The 15,549-nt window shown below is 44.3% G+C and overlaps 1 long non-coding RNA gene across 2 annotated transcripts in view; it reads right to left on the bottom strand.

Annotated features, from left to right (window-relative positions):
• The window catches only part of LOC143843597 (uncharacterized), a 72,030-nt gene extending 57,020 nt beyond the window's left edge, over positions 1-15,010 (bottom strand). For both annotated transcript variants that reach the window (XR_013233606.1, XR_013233605.1), the window contains exons 1-3: positions 14,593-15,010; positions 11,556-11,670; positions 8,808-8,886 (exon numbers count right to left, since the gene is read on the bottom strand). This is a non-coding gene — a long non-coding RNA (uncharacterized LOC143843597). The remainder of the gene's footprint in view (positions 1-8,807; positions 8,887-11,555; positions 11,671-14,592) is intronic.
• Between the last annotated feature and the right edge of the window lie 539 nt (positions 15,011-15,549).

A 15,549-nucleotide genomic window follows, 5' to 3' on the forward strand; every position in this document is an offset into this window, starting at 1 on the left:
ATTTATAGGCACTCTCTGCTTTTCAGTCTTCTTATGTGGGATCAGACAATATTTCATATACCTTGAACAATATTACTGATTTTTTTTACATTTCTTAACGATAATTAAATTGTGTCAGAAATTCTTTATTAGCATATTTGATTCTAAATCTGTGGAGTAACTTTATACCTTTCATTTCTTGAAGAATTTTAGAAGGTTGAAGCTGCAATTGGCTGTAATGAATTCATAATTCCCTAATTCTCTTCATCCTGACTGTCATTCCTGACAGCACTGGCAGGCAATAAGAACTTTTCTTCAAAGGAGTAGAAAATTCAAATGAATGTTACAGACCCATATAAGTGTCACGGGGGACAAAGACTGTCTCTAAATTAATATGATCACTAATAATAAATAGCACTAGTATTATTTATTTATATTTTATACTACATAGTTTATATTCTGCCACACAAATAACTCCCTCTCTCTTTCTTCCATGTAACTTAATTGTCTGAGGTTGGAAGTGATCATCCTGCACCATAGTAGTTGCAGCCTTTTATAATAAGGACTGGGTGAACATGTTCATTCTGTATATTCAGAATAACTGAGTAGACTAGTCCTAATGAGGCAGCTTGGAAGACACAACATTGTCTAGCAGAAGAACCTGGAATGACCTCCTTTACTTAGGGGGACGGCAAGAAGCACTCTGTGCAGGATGCAATATGCTGTTACATTTTGGAATGGACTGGAAAAGAAACAGAGGAGCCTCCACGAACTGCCAAAACATTACCTAGATAAGCCTTGTCTCCCTACCATCCAGAACCAATGAAAAAAGTGGATATTCCTCCCACCTCTCACCAAAGATAGACATCTCCTCCCAGAGTTCCTTTGCAATATGGCTAGTCTATGGAAGGATTTCATTTTATTTTTTTACTCAATATTAATAATTAAATGAATTATTAGAAATTCTGATTCTGGGAGAGGTTGTGGATCAGTGGTAGAGGATATGCTGTATATGCAGAAGGTCGCTGGTTTAATCATCAACAGTTCCTATTAAAGGAACTCAGGTAATTGATGTTGGTGTATCCCCCCTTTTGCCCCCATCTTTACAAAGGCAAACATGTTGATGCAATTGCCTTCCAGTGCATGCTCCCACAGCTTACATGACAAATGAACACCCGGTAGGGAATCAGCATCCACAGGATGGTCAGGTTGCTCCTTTTTTACTCCCGCCCAATCATAGAAGTCCAAAATCTCCCTTGCTTCCACCCTCCACCTATGTAGGCAAGGAAGGAGACCTGGTACAAATATTCCCGCCAACCAATAATAGTGCTCCTCATGGATATCATCCTCCTCTCCCTGAGCCTTCGGGGAGGGCGGCAAATAAATAAATAAATAAATAAATAAATAAATAAATAAATAAGACAAGGAGTCCCACCTTGATCTTCTCTGCCAGCAGCTAGCCTTCCGCCACCTCTTTCGACACAGGGCTGTCATCCGGACCCGATCCTCATCCGTTTCAGCCAGCCCTGAGCTGCTACTGCCATTGCTTCTGGTTGAAGAGCTGAAACACCCAAAGGAGCTCTGGGCCAAGAGTATCCCTGCTAGTAAGCTGCAGTCTCCGCCATTGGAAGGTCTGTGCCAGTCAGCAAAACTTTGGCACCTCTCTCAGCGGTAGCTGTTCTTTGCCCCACACAGGGCTGCCCCACCCTTTTGGTCTTGCTCCCCTAGCTCCTCGCACTAGACCCAACTCCAGCTGCTCCAACTTGCTGCATCTTCTCAGTGGCATCGCTCAGCAAAAGAGGCCAAGCAGAGCACGTAACTCCTTATAAAGGAGTTAGCTCCTCTCCCCAGAGGCTGGGCAAGTGCTGTACTATGCGCCTGACTCTGGCCCCCTCTCTGCATGTCCTCTCCCGCCCCTCCCTTGCTGTGCCAATGGCAGCCCTGAGTAAGTCCGGGCTGCTTTTTATTTGCACTGACTTATACTATAGTATGGTTTCATGTAATAGATGTACAGTAAAGCACATATAGTATGAGTAAGATCAATTATGTGATTATATCCTTCACATCTCTGATAAGGTGTCCTTGGTATACAGGCTTAGGTCAATTAAATTTGCAGTGTTTCTTACCTTTTTTATCAGTTAATTTACTGATTAAATACAGATCGGTTAATTGTTTAAGCATTTATTCAGCCCTAATGATAATCAATAGGAAGCACTGACCTGGGTTTCCGATAATAAACATGATTAGGGGGGTAGCCAACATCCTGATTTGTAAGGAGGCTTGCAGGCATCACGAACGGACTCATTTGTTGTTGTTGTTGTTTTTACTTGGGGGAAGGAGATGCTGCTGGCTGCCAGTGGGATTTCTGTGCTTTAAAACAGCTGTCATAGTAGGAGGGAGTTGTGACTCTGGCAAGGAATATTTGGCATCATAGGTCTCACCCATTTGTACAGGATAATAAAATAGCTATTGCTTTGTATATCTCATTGTCATTTCAGTGTTTCTGTGTGTTCTTGATGCCAAGTTAAGTCCCTGTCCAGGAACAAGGCCCCTCAGGGAGGCACAGTCTTCTGCTCCAGGGGGCAGGATCCCTATAAACAAGAAGATGGAGTAAGCATTTCCCCCTCCCCCAGGATTGAGCTCAAAGTTATATCACTGCTAATGTAAACACATCTAAGCTTTTTCAGCGGGGACTGAAAGCCGCAACCAGATGGAATGTTTCAAAGCCAACAATGAAAGGAAGAATCATTTTAAAAGCATACGCAAATGAGAGATGCACAAGACACATACAGACATATAGAGGGTATGCTTTCATTGCCTCTGGAAACTAATCTTAAAATTGCTTCTAAGTGCTCTCCGGCCAGAAGTGTAAATGTCGACCTCGAGCAAGGCAGTCACAAATTTATAGTTTTGTTTTAAACGGCATTTTCATTTAACGATAACATTGAACGGAATGCCATGCGTTTCCTTTGATTCAGCTACAGTAGGCCTGTAGCAGTCCCTAGAAAACAATAAACAGCTTTCCTAACCTGACTCAGAGCAGCGTTCTCCAGTGGTGATTTATGCTGCTGTGAGTGACACTTTCCAGTACTGCTTTGTTCAGACAATGGGACAGTTCAAAAGAACCCAAGCTGTGCCTATGAAATATAGTCCCTCCCAAGTTCTGCTAGAGAAATTGCTTTCTAATTTCCAGCTTTATGTGACTAACTCCATAGATGGCTATTTGTTGGCTTTTTTTTTTTTTTTGCTATCCTTAACAACATTCAGACACAGGACAGAAATGAAAACATACTTTATGGCTCTGTGTGATGCAAAGCCTCGAGGAATGCAGACTTGATCCTCGGGCACAGAATTTGAAGCTATGCGTCATCTTGTGTGTGGATTATGTAGGTTTCTAGAGCCACACCGGCATCTTAATTAAACTAGAAACAAAAGACTTTGATGAATGGAAAAACCAGCCATTACCAAATGCACCCATATCTTCCATGTGCACACACTGATGCAAAGCCATTGTAGTCATTAATTTCCACAAACAGTGGATTAGAACTCTTAAGCGGAACATTACTAAAAAGAGGAGGGAGGACAGTTCACAAGGATGCTCCAAAATGCCTTCTTGCTGAAATGGAGTCCGAGTGAAAATGAAATCTTTGATTTAAACATGGAGGCTTTTGCCTGCGACTGTACTGATACAATCAATGGATAAAACAAACAAGAGTCTAGTTGCATCTTGAAGCCTAACACAGCTACCCATCTTGATCTGTCTCAGTGGATAAACTATTTCATGACACTGAACAGCCTCCTGTGCCTGTTACATAAGAGGTTACACATTCATATTATAGGCCTGCATGGAAACAGGTGGGTAAGATAGATAGTTGAAAGGAAGATCATTTTCAACTGGTTCTATTTGATCTTAGCAAGAACAATGTGGCATGATGATGCTGATAAACAGGATAACACAGAGATCACATTATGATACTGATAAACAGGAGGGAGTGGGTCCTAGTTGAAAGAGAGCTTCATGAGCATAGCATACTTATGCGCAGTACTCCATTCCCTATTGGCTCTGTCAATTGCTTGGTTGTAGGCCAACTTGGAATGTTAAAAACCGAGCTGAAGATGCATCAGCATCCAGTGTAGATCTTTCAGAATGGATAGAAACAATTCTTACAACATATGCTAAAAAGTAATTTCAGCTTCCAAGTTAGGCCGAACAGCAGATCCCTCCCTCTCTCCCTGTTGTTTTAAAATTTTGTTAATGATGTTTCTTCATCACAGCGGATTCTAACATGAACAGAGCCTGTTTATGGGAGCCAGTGTGCGATCGGACTCCCATGGGAGTGGGGCCTTCTTAAGAAGGTGGTGTTTGAGCAAGAGGCCCACCCGGCGGGGGGGGGGCATACTTGCTCATGGCGACCAGATGGCCCTAGGCAGGGCAATCAAGGAGGTTTGCGTCCTTTGGCCCCTGCTATATGGGCCATCTCCCATGGAACAGAGTCCAAGAGCACAGGAGGCTGTGTTTCCCAGCGGGGAAGGGCGATGGATCCTGAATGCTCTTGGACTTGAATTCAGCCAGTGGGCTGTGTAGGCCAGGCTCCGTTTCATGTTGTGCCAACCCATGTTTTGGGAGGCTGTTAAATAAAGCTGTGGCCATATTTAAGCCATATCATGTGTTGCGTCTTCACTGCCAATACTGGCCTCCTACCTGCCAAGAGCCTCTTGTGGCGCAGAGTGGTAAGGCAGCCGCCTGAAAGCTTTGCCCATGAGGTTGGGAGTTCAATCCCAGCAGCCGGCTCAAGGTTGACTCAGCCTTCCATCCTTCCGAGGTCGGTAAAATGAGTACCCAGCTTGCTGGGGGGTAAACGGTAATGACTGGGGAAGGCACTGGCAAACCACCCCGTATTGAGTCTGCCATGAAAACGCTGGAGGGCGTCACCCCAAGGGTCAGACATGACTCGGTGCTTGCACAGGGGATACCTTTACCTTTACCTTTTACCTGCCAATTCTTACAACATATGCTAAAAAGTAATTTCAGCTTCCAGGTTAGGCCTGGAGATCTCCAAGAATTATAACTAAAATCCAGATCATGCAGATTTCCCAGTAGAAAATGGCAGCTTTGGAAGCTGGACTTTATGGCAATATACCTTGCTAAAATCCATCATTCCGCCAAACCTAAAGTTCTACCCCCAAATTGGAACTGGCCTTCAAAGACAATCCCACATAGAGCAGTCTATCTGATCAGGGCATAAATAACCATGATCATTATGTGGCACAACCAAAGAGCTCTTAGTAGCAGATTGTTCTAGCTACTTTCCCCCCTCAGATGTAACTTCCCCTGAAGATTATTTGATGCAATGCCTCTACACTATAGCCACTAGAAAAACATCCAGCCCTCTCATGTGCACCAAATCTCTGTAACACAAACCAGACTGCATAGTAAAACAGGATTTAACCCAGTGCCCTTCATCTCCTCCTAATGGCTCCTTCGGGAGCTACACGTTGGATCTGTGATTAGGAGAAAACATGGAAGAAAAGACACGGCGATGAAATCAAATGGAAGCCTTTGCATTCACAAGAAGTTGTGGTCTTTTATTGGTGCTAGTGATGGTATCTTGTTTCACTGAGGCAGGATACTCAGACTTCTTGCCACAGAGTTACCATGGACAACTTAATATGTATTTGAAAATCAATATAAAATATTAAGAAACAGAATCTGCTCACATTCCAAAAGCTTTTTAAAAACGGATAGAAATTAATAGTTGCTTATTATTCATAATATATTTATCCCCACTGCAGCCTCCCAACCTGTACAGTTTTTAGGCCATGTGGGTCCTGGACCTCAGGAACAAACTGTCCTAGAACTGTCGTAAAAGAGTGCTAGGGGAAGGGAACCATAGGAAAGACCCACTATCATCATGGTCCGTGGGTTATGTAGTTTAAACCAAAGGAAGAAAGTCATGCATACGCCTGCTTGTTCTTCAGATGCATAAGGCTTCTCATCCCCCTGCCAAGCCCTTGTGAATGCACAGTATAACCGTAGGGTTACAAAAGTCCCTGTTTTTAAAGGTAGTTTGTTTTCATGGAACTCCTTTATAGGTTACTAGATATTAAGCCCGCTGTGGGCAAAATACAGCGGGTCCTAGCATGATGGGTGGGTGGAGGGATGGGGCGAAGGAAGGAGGAAAAGGAGAAAGAGAGACAGAAAGACAGAAAGAAAGGGAGGAAGATAGAGACAGAAGAAGAGGGAGAGAAACAGGTAGCCAGAAAGAGGCAGATGGAAGAGAGGGAGGAAGGGAGAAAGGGAAAAACAAAGGGAATGCTGGGAGGAAGAGAAGGAGAAAGGGAATGCTGGGAGGAAGGGAGGAACAGAGTAAGGTAGGTGGCATTGGGACCTTCTGCTGGGCCCAGGGGCAGGCTCGGCTGCCCCAGGGCCTGGCAGAAGGCTCGGGAAGGCAGCGGCAGGCTTTGCGGCCTACTGCTGGGCCCAGGGGCCCTGCAGAAGGCTCGGGACGGCGGCGGCAGGCTTTGCGGCCTACTGCTGGGCCCAGGGGCAGGCTCGGCTGCCCCAGGGCCCGGCAGAAGGCTTGGGGAAGGTGGCGGCAGGCTATGCGGCCTACTGCCGGGCTCGGCTGCCCCAGGGCCTGGCAGAAGGCTCGGGACGGCGGGAGTGGGCTTTGTGGTCTTCTGCCGGGCCCAAGGGCAGGCGAGCCTGCCCCAGGGCCCAGCAGAAGGCTCCCTGGGCGAGGGGAAGCCGGCTAGAGGACTTACCACTGGGGAAGGCTTCTTCCTCTGAGCGGCGACTCCCCGGCCGGCCCAGGCGAGGCTGGGCCAACCAGCCAATGGGGAGCCACGCTTCGCGGCTCCTGATTGGGCCCTCCGAGTTTTTATCCTGGACAGGGCCCGCCCTAACTCCTCCCCACTTGCCCTTACTCTTCCGGAGCGGGGGGAGGTTTAAAGATGTGCAAAATCATACATTCCTTTAAAGTACTGAGCAGCAGTTTTAGGACGGAAACAAATTTGCAGAATAATGTTGCTTCTAAATGGTTAATTGCTAAGAGAAACATTTTATTTATCAAACACTTTCATAATTCGAATGCTGTAACAAGGTATGGGATGTTTGGATCATTTGACCAGGAACATATAAGCAGGCATTAATGAATTTGCAACGGGGGCTCTATTCCAAGTGGGTTCTTAGAATACAGCTGCAGTGGAGTTTTGCACATGAGTAATTTTGAGACGAACCAGGCATTGCTGTTCTTGATTTTGTCATTTCCATTTGGAGATTGTGCCCCATATACACACTTGAAATTTCAGATTTGTTGCTGTTTCCACACAGACTAGGGGGTCTGTTGTGGGGAGAGGAAAGGGAATGTTACTGTAAGCTGCTTTGAGACTCCTTCGGGTAGAGAAAAGTGGCATATAAGAACCAACTATTCTTATTCTTATTCTTATTCTTATTCTTATTCTTATTCTTATTCTTATTCTTATTCTTATTCTTATTCTTATTCTTATTCTTATTCTTATTCTTATTCTTATTCTTATTCTTATTCTTATTCTTATTCTTATTCTTTTTCTTATTTTCTTATTTTCTTATTCTTGTCTGTCTTCCGGGTTTTTTTCTTGCTGCATATAGTTTCCAAAACCTGTTTTGGGACAATCTTTTTTAAAATTAGTAATAGCTATCTTACTATAGCAGCACTACAGCCATATAACACTATAGCAGTATATCTATCACTTAAAAAAAGTTGACAGAATGCACTCTGAGGGTGGGGGAGGGAAATGGTAGGCACAAAGGGGAAATGGAGAATATCTCCATATGGAGGGTCTGTTGCCATTGCAAATGCCTCTGCTTTCCCAGCAACAATGAGAATATAATGGGAATGAGAATACATGTGGAAGTAACCTCTGTTTCTTCCTTCTGAAATCAGAGCCCTCTTACCTCTTGGGATTGCTCTAAAATAAGTCCTTTCATGACTCAGTTTGATCTTTGAACATAGTCACAATATACAAATGATTCATAGGATGCCAGCATTTTTAAATGGTAAGCTATTTCTGTTTGTTTAACGTGACGTAGAATGGAACAAAAGTTGGCCTCCTGGTTGCAAGGAAACAACTCTTCCTGGGGCAATCTTATTCCATGAAAAGAAACAATCTGTGACTGTTCTACCCATGCAAAAACATGCAAGTCATCACAATGTGAATCAAAATGAGGAGCTACCTTCTTGCTATGATGTTGCCGATTAAATGAGTCACTGGAGGGAACGTGTTTCTTTCCAGCTGCAGCACTGGGCAGCTTAATCACTTATGAACTGGCAATAGGGAATGTGTAGATGATTACATCCTGGTAAGTAGTTAAGGTTAAAGTCCAAAAGTCTGTGGAACAAAAAGCTGTTTTCTATTCGTATTTGGCTAGTGATGCTCAGAGCAGAGCAGACCACCCACAGCCTGACACTTAGGGAGACGGCGATGTGTTGAATCTGCTGCAAGTCAGCTACAAAAATAAAGTCGTCAGGAATCTGCTAAGAGCTAAGGGAAAAAATGACATACAACAACACTTCTAAAAAAGAAATGAATGATCTACACACATCTTTATGTGCAAATCCAATCCAGTTTCTATATAGGCTAAGGCACCATTTTAGGTTTTGAGGAGTGGGGATTCACAGCAGGGGCTAAAGGATTGTTTTTGGATCTATTCAATATTTTAATAAAACAAAATGCGGTGCCTATAAAAAGCATTTCCTGTGCATCCTTCTTTATAACTCTCCATCTTGTGAAATATTAATATTCCAAGAAATGCGTGCGGAACAAAACTGGAGGGAGAAGCATCTTACCCTTGGCTTTCCAAGTGTTGCTCCTCTTTGAAAATAGCTTGATTGCGTTGGTAGAGTCTTGCTGCTTTCTGGCCGTCTGCTGGAGAAACAGATTTACTTGATAACAAAAAGTGCTCCTCTCACTCATTATGTTTAGTTAGGAAGCTGGCCCCCTCTTTTCTGATGCCTAATCAGGCCACACCAAACTGTGCTTCAGTAACCATGAAGCTAGATAACTAATGCATTCTATACAGGGCTGCTCTTGAAGATGATTCAGAATCTGAAATTGATGCAAACAGTAGGTAGACTGTTTGCTTTCTGGGGTAGATGGCAAGACCACATCACTCCTATTTTGAGGTGTTTGGATGCTGAATAGTTTCTGGATCCAGTGGAGGAAGTTGGAGGTTAAAGCCTTTATGACCTGGGGTCCACCTCCTTATGGGACAACCTCTTCATTCATGTTCTCTTGCAGCAGCTTCCTTCTTTCCTAATGTCCATCATTAATACCCCTTTATCTGGGCACGTTTAGCAACAAACCAGGCTTGAGCTTTTCAGTGGCACTGGAACAGCCTCCTGTAAGAGGCTGGGAAGTTCCTGATCTCCTGGTTTTGTGGCAAGGCTGCAACAGAGGTATTCTGGACAGCTCTGAAAGCAAAGGGAAAATACGCTGCTGGTGGAGGCATAAGGCATTAGGCACATGCATTTGGTTTAGCAAATTGGAGGGGGAAAACAAGTGTACCGTTTTTGTGTGTGTGTGTGTGTTGTTTTTTTTTTTAGTATTTTCTATACTGAATACAAAGTCTCTACAATCAAGGCCAAAGAACCCTATAAATATTCAGTACCTTCTGGGGCCATTGAAATCAATGGCAAATCTAGCCTGAGTCTATTCAGTTGTCTGGTGGGGGCAGGATTTGAGATAGAGGCACCAAATTTGCTTCTGGGGCCTCTCCTCAAAATAGCCAGTCCAGCAACAGGAACAGTACAATATTGCCCAGCAAAACCAGTGCCAAACCCAATGGGACTATGTTCACACATGAGAATCTATAAAGTGGAAAATGAGGGGGAGGGGGAATTTCTGCATGGGCAGCAGAACCAGTGCAATGTACTACATCCCAGTAGCAGAACTCAGCACCACCATATGAATACCAAGTAGAAACACCCAGTGCCAACCTACTAGAAAAAGAAGAAAAGTTGGTTCTTATATGCAACTTTTTCTCTACCAAAAGGTGTCTCAAAGCAGCTTACAGTTGCCTTCCCTTTCCTCTCCCCACAACAGACATCCTGTGAGGTAGGTGAGGCTGAGAGAGCCCTAATATTACTACCTGGTCAAAACAGCTTTATCAGTGCTGTGGTGAGCCCAAGGTCACCCAGCTGGCTGCATGTAGGGGCGTGCAGAATTGAACCCAGCATGCCAGATTAGAAGTCTGCACTACTAACCTCTACACCCAGCTGGATCTACTAGTGCCCAGCAGAAGAACCCAATATCCCATTGTGGCCAATACTAGCTTAACAAAGCTGCAGCACAAAATCAAAATTCAAGAGAAAGGGAAGCGGCTGGGATGGACAGCAGAACCAGTGCAATACTACAGAGATGCTCCTCCCCCGCAATTTACACTTCAGAGATTCTCAGATGTGAACTTAGTCCTGTTCAGTTTGGCACTGGGGGCCAGTATGGGAGATCCTCGGGGATTGCCAATGGCGCCATGTAGGAGAAGTATTCATACATCTGTTAGAAGAAGCTGACCCATTTATTTGGAGGAACGTGAATGTTCAGAGGGGAATGTTCTCTTTGTATTTTACCAGAGATTAGTATTCAAAATAAGGACAAGTGGTTTGGCACTGCCTCAGTGTAGTGGTTCTGCTGGGCAGTATTGCATGGTTCTGTTGCAGGGATAATCTTACAAAAATGCCCCCCCTTCACTTTTACTGCAGGGATTCTCTGGGACATTCTGTAGGGCTTGTGCTGCTGCCTAGCTATCCCCCCCCCACACACACACACACTGGAAACAATGAAGAATGGAGGTACCTTCTTTGGGTGCCTGTAGAATTAGATCTCCTCATCAAATCCTTTTGAGTGTTGGGAGTTCTTTTGAGGAGAGGCTCCAGCAGCTATGCTGAAAATTTGATGCCTTCACCTCAAACCCTGCCTTCACTAGACCACTGAATATACTCAGGCTAAATTTGCCATTGACATTAATAGCCCTATCAGGTATAATGGAGCAAAAAATATTTTGTGTTGTTGAATATTGCTGGACCCAAATCCTGGTACTGGTATTCAGTTTTGGGGTCTTATATACCTGAACCCACAAAAAAAAATCCTATAAAATATTTTTAGGTTTAAAAAATAATTTTAGATCAATCAATCAATAAATCCAAAACTGATTATGAGGAAAGACCCTTGATCTGTCAGCCTATATAGCCATTGCATAGATGGTGTAGACTCACGGCGATCCCACAACATTTAAAAGGGTTTTTATTGCCACCAATGAATAGAATAGATACAGTAACAAAAAGTGCTAAACCACTTTCACTGTGCTCCACTCTCTCCTATACAATGCTTGTGTATCATATTGCAGTCCATAGAACTTCCTTGTGACAATTATTGGTTCAATCAGGGAAAAGGTAATCTAGAAAAACAGCAACAAAGACATAAAATTTGCTCAAAACATTTCAACTGTCCCCAGGATGGGGTTAGGTTATAAAATATTTAACAGAGCATGAGATATATAATTAGAGACTGCAATCTCAATTACAGTAAAAGGGTCGTACTTTATCTGATGGTCCCCATGGCAGGATATCAATGATAGCACTGGGAAGCAATTTTGCTTCTAATCTTCATTGTAGCCACAGCAAACAGAGAAACTGTGGAGGTAACAGATGCATCCTGATAAGAGAACAATGTACAGAATTTGTCAAATGATCAGGGATTTTATGATGTCTGTTACAAAAAACTGTGAAATATCCATTCCTATGGATGGTATACAATGGCCTGTGCAACACTTGAATGATACACCCAACCAACATCTAGCCACACAAACAGAATCAAGACAAGCTTACTAATATTTTAGCAATTTTTTCATCCTAAGGTTAGTGGCAATATGAAAGACCATAAACAAGGAAATAATAACTCAAGGAAAATAGTATCTTGATAATCTTGATAATCTTTGAAACAGTTATTTGTTGTTGTTAGGTGCGAAGTCGTGTTATGCTACTGGAAAAAGTCAGAAACGTGCCTCTTGAGCACTTAGGTATCCACCTATTGACCTAGGCAATGCAGACTGAAGGACATGTCATGTTGACCACAACACCCCGTTCTCTTCTTGCCCGTTTTCATGTGCGATGAACAGCTCATCTGGCCACAATGGCCACTGAGAGCTGGGATTTTCATGATGACAATTGTTCTCTAGTTCCCCATCTAGTGAGGTGATCCCCCAAAAACTCCCACACCAAGGGCCAAGCTTACATTTACATTATTTCTTCAGGCATACTTCCCTTCTTTTCAGGGCCCCATGCCAAATACTTATGAATTTCTGTCTTTCTCCATGCCACCCTATGTTGAAGTATAATTTCTTCCTCTACATATCCTTAGAAATAAGTCTTCAGTTGCCATCTGCCAAGGGATATCTACAGATCTCTTCTCACACACTCCCATGATCTACCCCACATTCCCATTCACTGCCTCTCATGTTGTCTGGACTTCAGGGTGACTTGGTCTTCCGTTTCTGCATGGAGTAGGTAAAGGGCTAGGAGTCTGGTGGGAATGGGCACCCTTTGAGGCTCAAAATGTCACTGTTTTGGGTCATGGGATGGAAACAGTCCTGTGGACCCATCAGAGCTCGGGACTCACCATGGACAGAGCCACCACTAGAGGTGCTGCATATTCTGAAAGCTGCCAACCCATCTGTTTGGGCAGGTTCAGATAACATTGGGAGGCAACCAAGGTGAACCAGACATAGGCTAATGCTCAGTAATCTGCCCAGATGGCCAAAATCCAAGTGGGATTAACTGCGGGGAGTAGAACCATAGCCCTGTTAAGGCGCAGTGCTCCCTCCCACGGAATCCAGGATGCCCCATGGAAAGCTTTTGATGGTAAGAGCATCCTTCCCCACCCAACACTCCCAAAGGAGAAATAAGTCTACTGTGGTCACCTTCAAGGTAGAGTGCTGGGATGAGGATGTGGAGCTGTAGGCCGCAATGAGAAGTTTGGCCACAAATATCCAAGAATGATCTGTTACTGGGAATTAAACTTCTGGAGATGCTGCATAGAGAGGCAGTGGAAATGATGGTTTGGTGTTAGGGTTGAGGCATGGCTGCCCCCTCCCACAGGAGGGAGAGGCCGAAAACATACCCAGCCATGCCTCAGCACCCGGAGATGGTCAGGCATCCCTGTCTTTCTTGGCTACCTGGCTACTAGTCATGCCCCAGAGATTATCACAATGACTCCTGGGGAGAGGGAGTATACTTTGCCCTATGCACCATGGATCTGGAGGGCCTGCCCATGGAGCAGGGGGTGACCAGGAGGTTCCACAAGCTTGGAGATGCCAGGATGTGCCGAAGCTGACACCATACTCCCTGGGCTCTGGGTCCGATGCTCATAGGTAGTTGTGCTCAGCAGGTATTAGATAGTAGTATAGGTGGGCAGGCAGATAATTAGTTAGGTAGATAGCTGGTTAGTTAGACAGGTAGAAAGTTGATTAGGTAGGTAGATAGTTGGTTAAATAGGCAGGTAGATAGGCATCACGGCCCCGATGGGGGCTCCAGATCCCTATTTCAGTCATCATTTGTTAAGTCCATAGGAAACCTTGCTCCTCTATGAAACTATGACATGTTGGATGCAGAATTTCAGCCAAAATATAATATTAGAGGAATAGGAACAATTTTTTTTTGGGGGGGGGACTAACAAAATAAAACTATGATAAGGCAAGGAAGCTGGGTGGATGACCACTTCCCAGGGCTAAAGGGGAGAAGGGTTGACACTGGACAAGACCCAGAAACCATGTCCACAATGAGGCAATACAGTTGGGGCTCCACAGTGAATTTCACATGTATAGCACCCCAGGAAACAGCTAAACAGTTAACAAACTCAAGTGAACCCCAGGGGTCATGAATATGGGTGGTCCGTGCAAGTTTGTGACATCCCCCCAACCTGTGACCCTCCCCACACCAAATCCAACTAACTTCCCTTTTCCAGATTCGTGCCCACCTCTAGTGTGAAACTGAAATGCCACCTTTCCCATACCTTAAATTGTTTTTTAATCGGAAGTCCCCCACCCCAAAAAAGCTGTGGCCCATTTAATGTTCTTGATGAGGCCTGTAAGATACACAGTCAATTCTTAATAAATTCAAGGTTGGACAGAGGTGTACTTGTGAAAAACAGCAGCCCGGATTGCCAGGACAAGCATCACACATCTCTGTTTTAAAATGGGTCCTGATAAATCAGTCCACATGAGAGCTTTAAAACAGCAAAGGGCTACTTTCAGAACTGACTTGGAACAACAGTGTTGGAAATGAGAGGTACAGATTAAACCTTTTGCTCATGCACCATTCCTTTCAAAAGGTATCTTATTTCCTCACACCCAGACATGGCTAGTAATCATTTGTGGGGGGAGGGAGCAGTTATGCCAGGGACATGACACAGAGGTTAAAGCCCTCACAAGATTAAACTAAAAACAAAAGTGTCAGGAGATCAGATCATGGAACTCTCACACCCCATGCAGTGTGGCCTCAACTGAACAGCTCTAAAGAGAAACGTTGGTAACTTCATAAATAAAACATTGTCTAGCACAGGGTCTCCAAATGTCCTTACCTTTAGGCATTTAGCTTCTTAAAATGATTTGTGTGTTCTGGTGTGATTCTGGTTTCCTTTTGTATTTCTTCTTCCTGCCCTGGAAAATGTATGTCTGTTTACACAATATGTCACTGCCTCGTTCCTTATAAACAGCCAAGCAGAGAGAATTCTTCATGGAACAATAAATGCAAGGCTGTCCTAAAGGATACAAAGCGGCTCTTGGGAGGTTTGCTTTCCCTTCCAGTGAGAGTCTGGCAGATGTGGAGGGAGTTCTGTTCCTTTGTTACCCCTTCCTTCTATAGAAGTGCATCGACTTTGCAGAATTGCAACTTGCTTTCAACAACTCTCTCAGGTCTTCCAGCTGCAGTGCCCTGAAATCAGTTCTGTGTGCAAATGTTATTCTTAATGGAGTATATAAGAATTGATTAGGGTGAATGATTATAATACCGTTGATTATAATACCATTACCCATCTCTACCCCAACTCTTTTCCCGCTGCCCCCCTCACAACACCCCCCCTTCACCTGTCCAGCGGACCCTTCACCTCTCCTCCTTCCCCCCTGCCCTGTCCCCTTTCACTTTCCTTCCTTCCTTCCTTCCTTCCTTCCTCCCTCCCTCCCTCCCTCCCTCCCTTCCTTCCTTCCTTCCTCCCTCCCTCCCTGTCTTCCTTCCTGCATTCCTCCATTTCTCTCTCTTTCTGTCTCTCTCTCTCTGCCTCTTTCTCTCCCTCTTGCTTGCTCTCTTTCTGGCTTTCTTCCTTTCTTCCTCTCTTCCTTCCTTCTATCCATGCATCCATCCATCCACCCATCCCTTTATCTCCTTTCTTGCTCCCATCCATCCATTTATCTTTTGCCTTTCTTTCTTCTTTCTCCCATCGATTACTCTCCTTTCTCCCCTTCTATCTCTCTGTCACTTTCTCTCTCCCTCTCTCTCTCCCTCTCCCTCTCTTTCTCCCTTTCTCTATGCCTTCCTTCCT

This window comes from Paroedura picta, chromosome 8, assembly GCF_049243985.1.
Source record: "Paroedura picta isolate Pp20150507F chromosome 8, Ppicta_v3.0, whole genome shotgun sequence".
Taxonomy (NCBI): Eukaryota; Metazoa; Chordata; class Lepidosauria; order Squamata; family Gekkonidae; genus Paroedura; species Paroedura picta.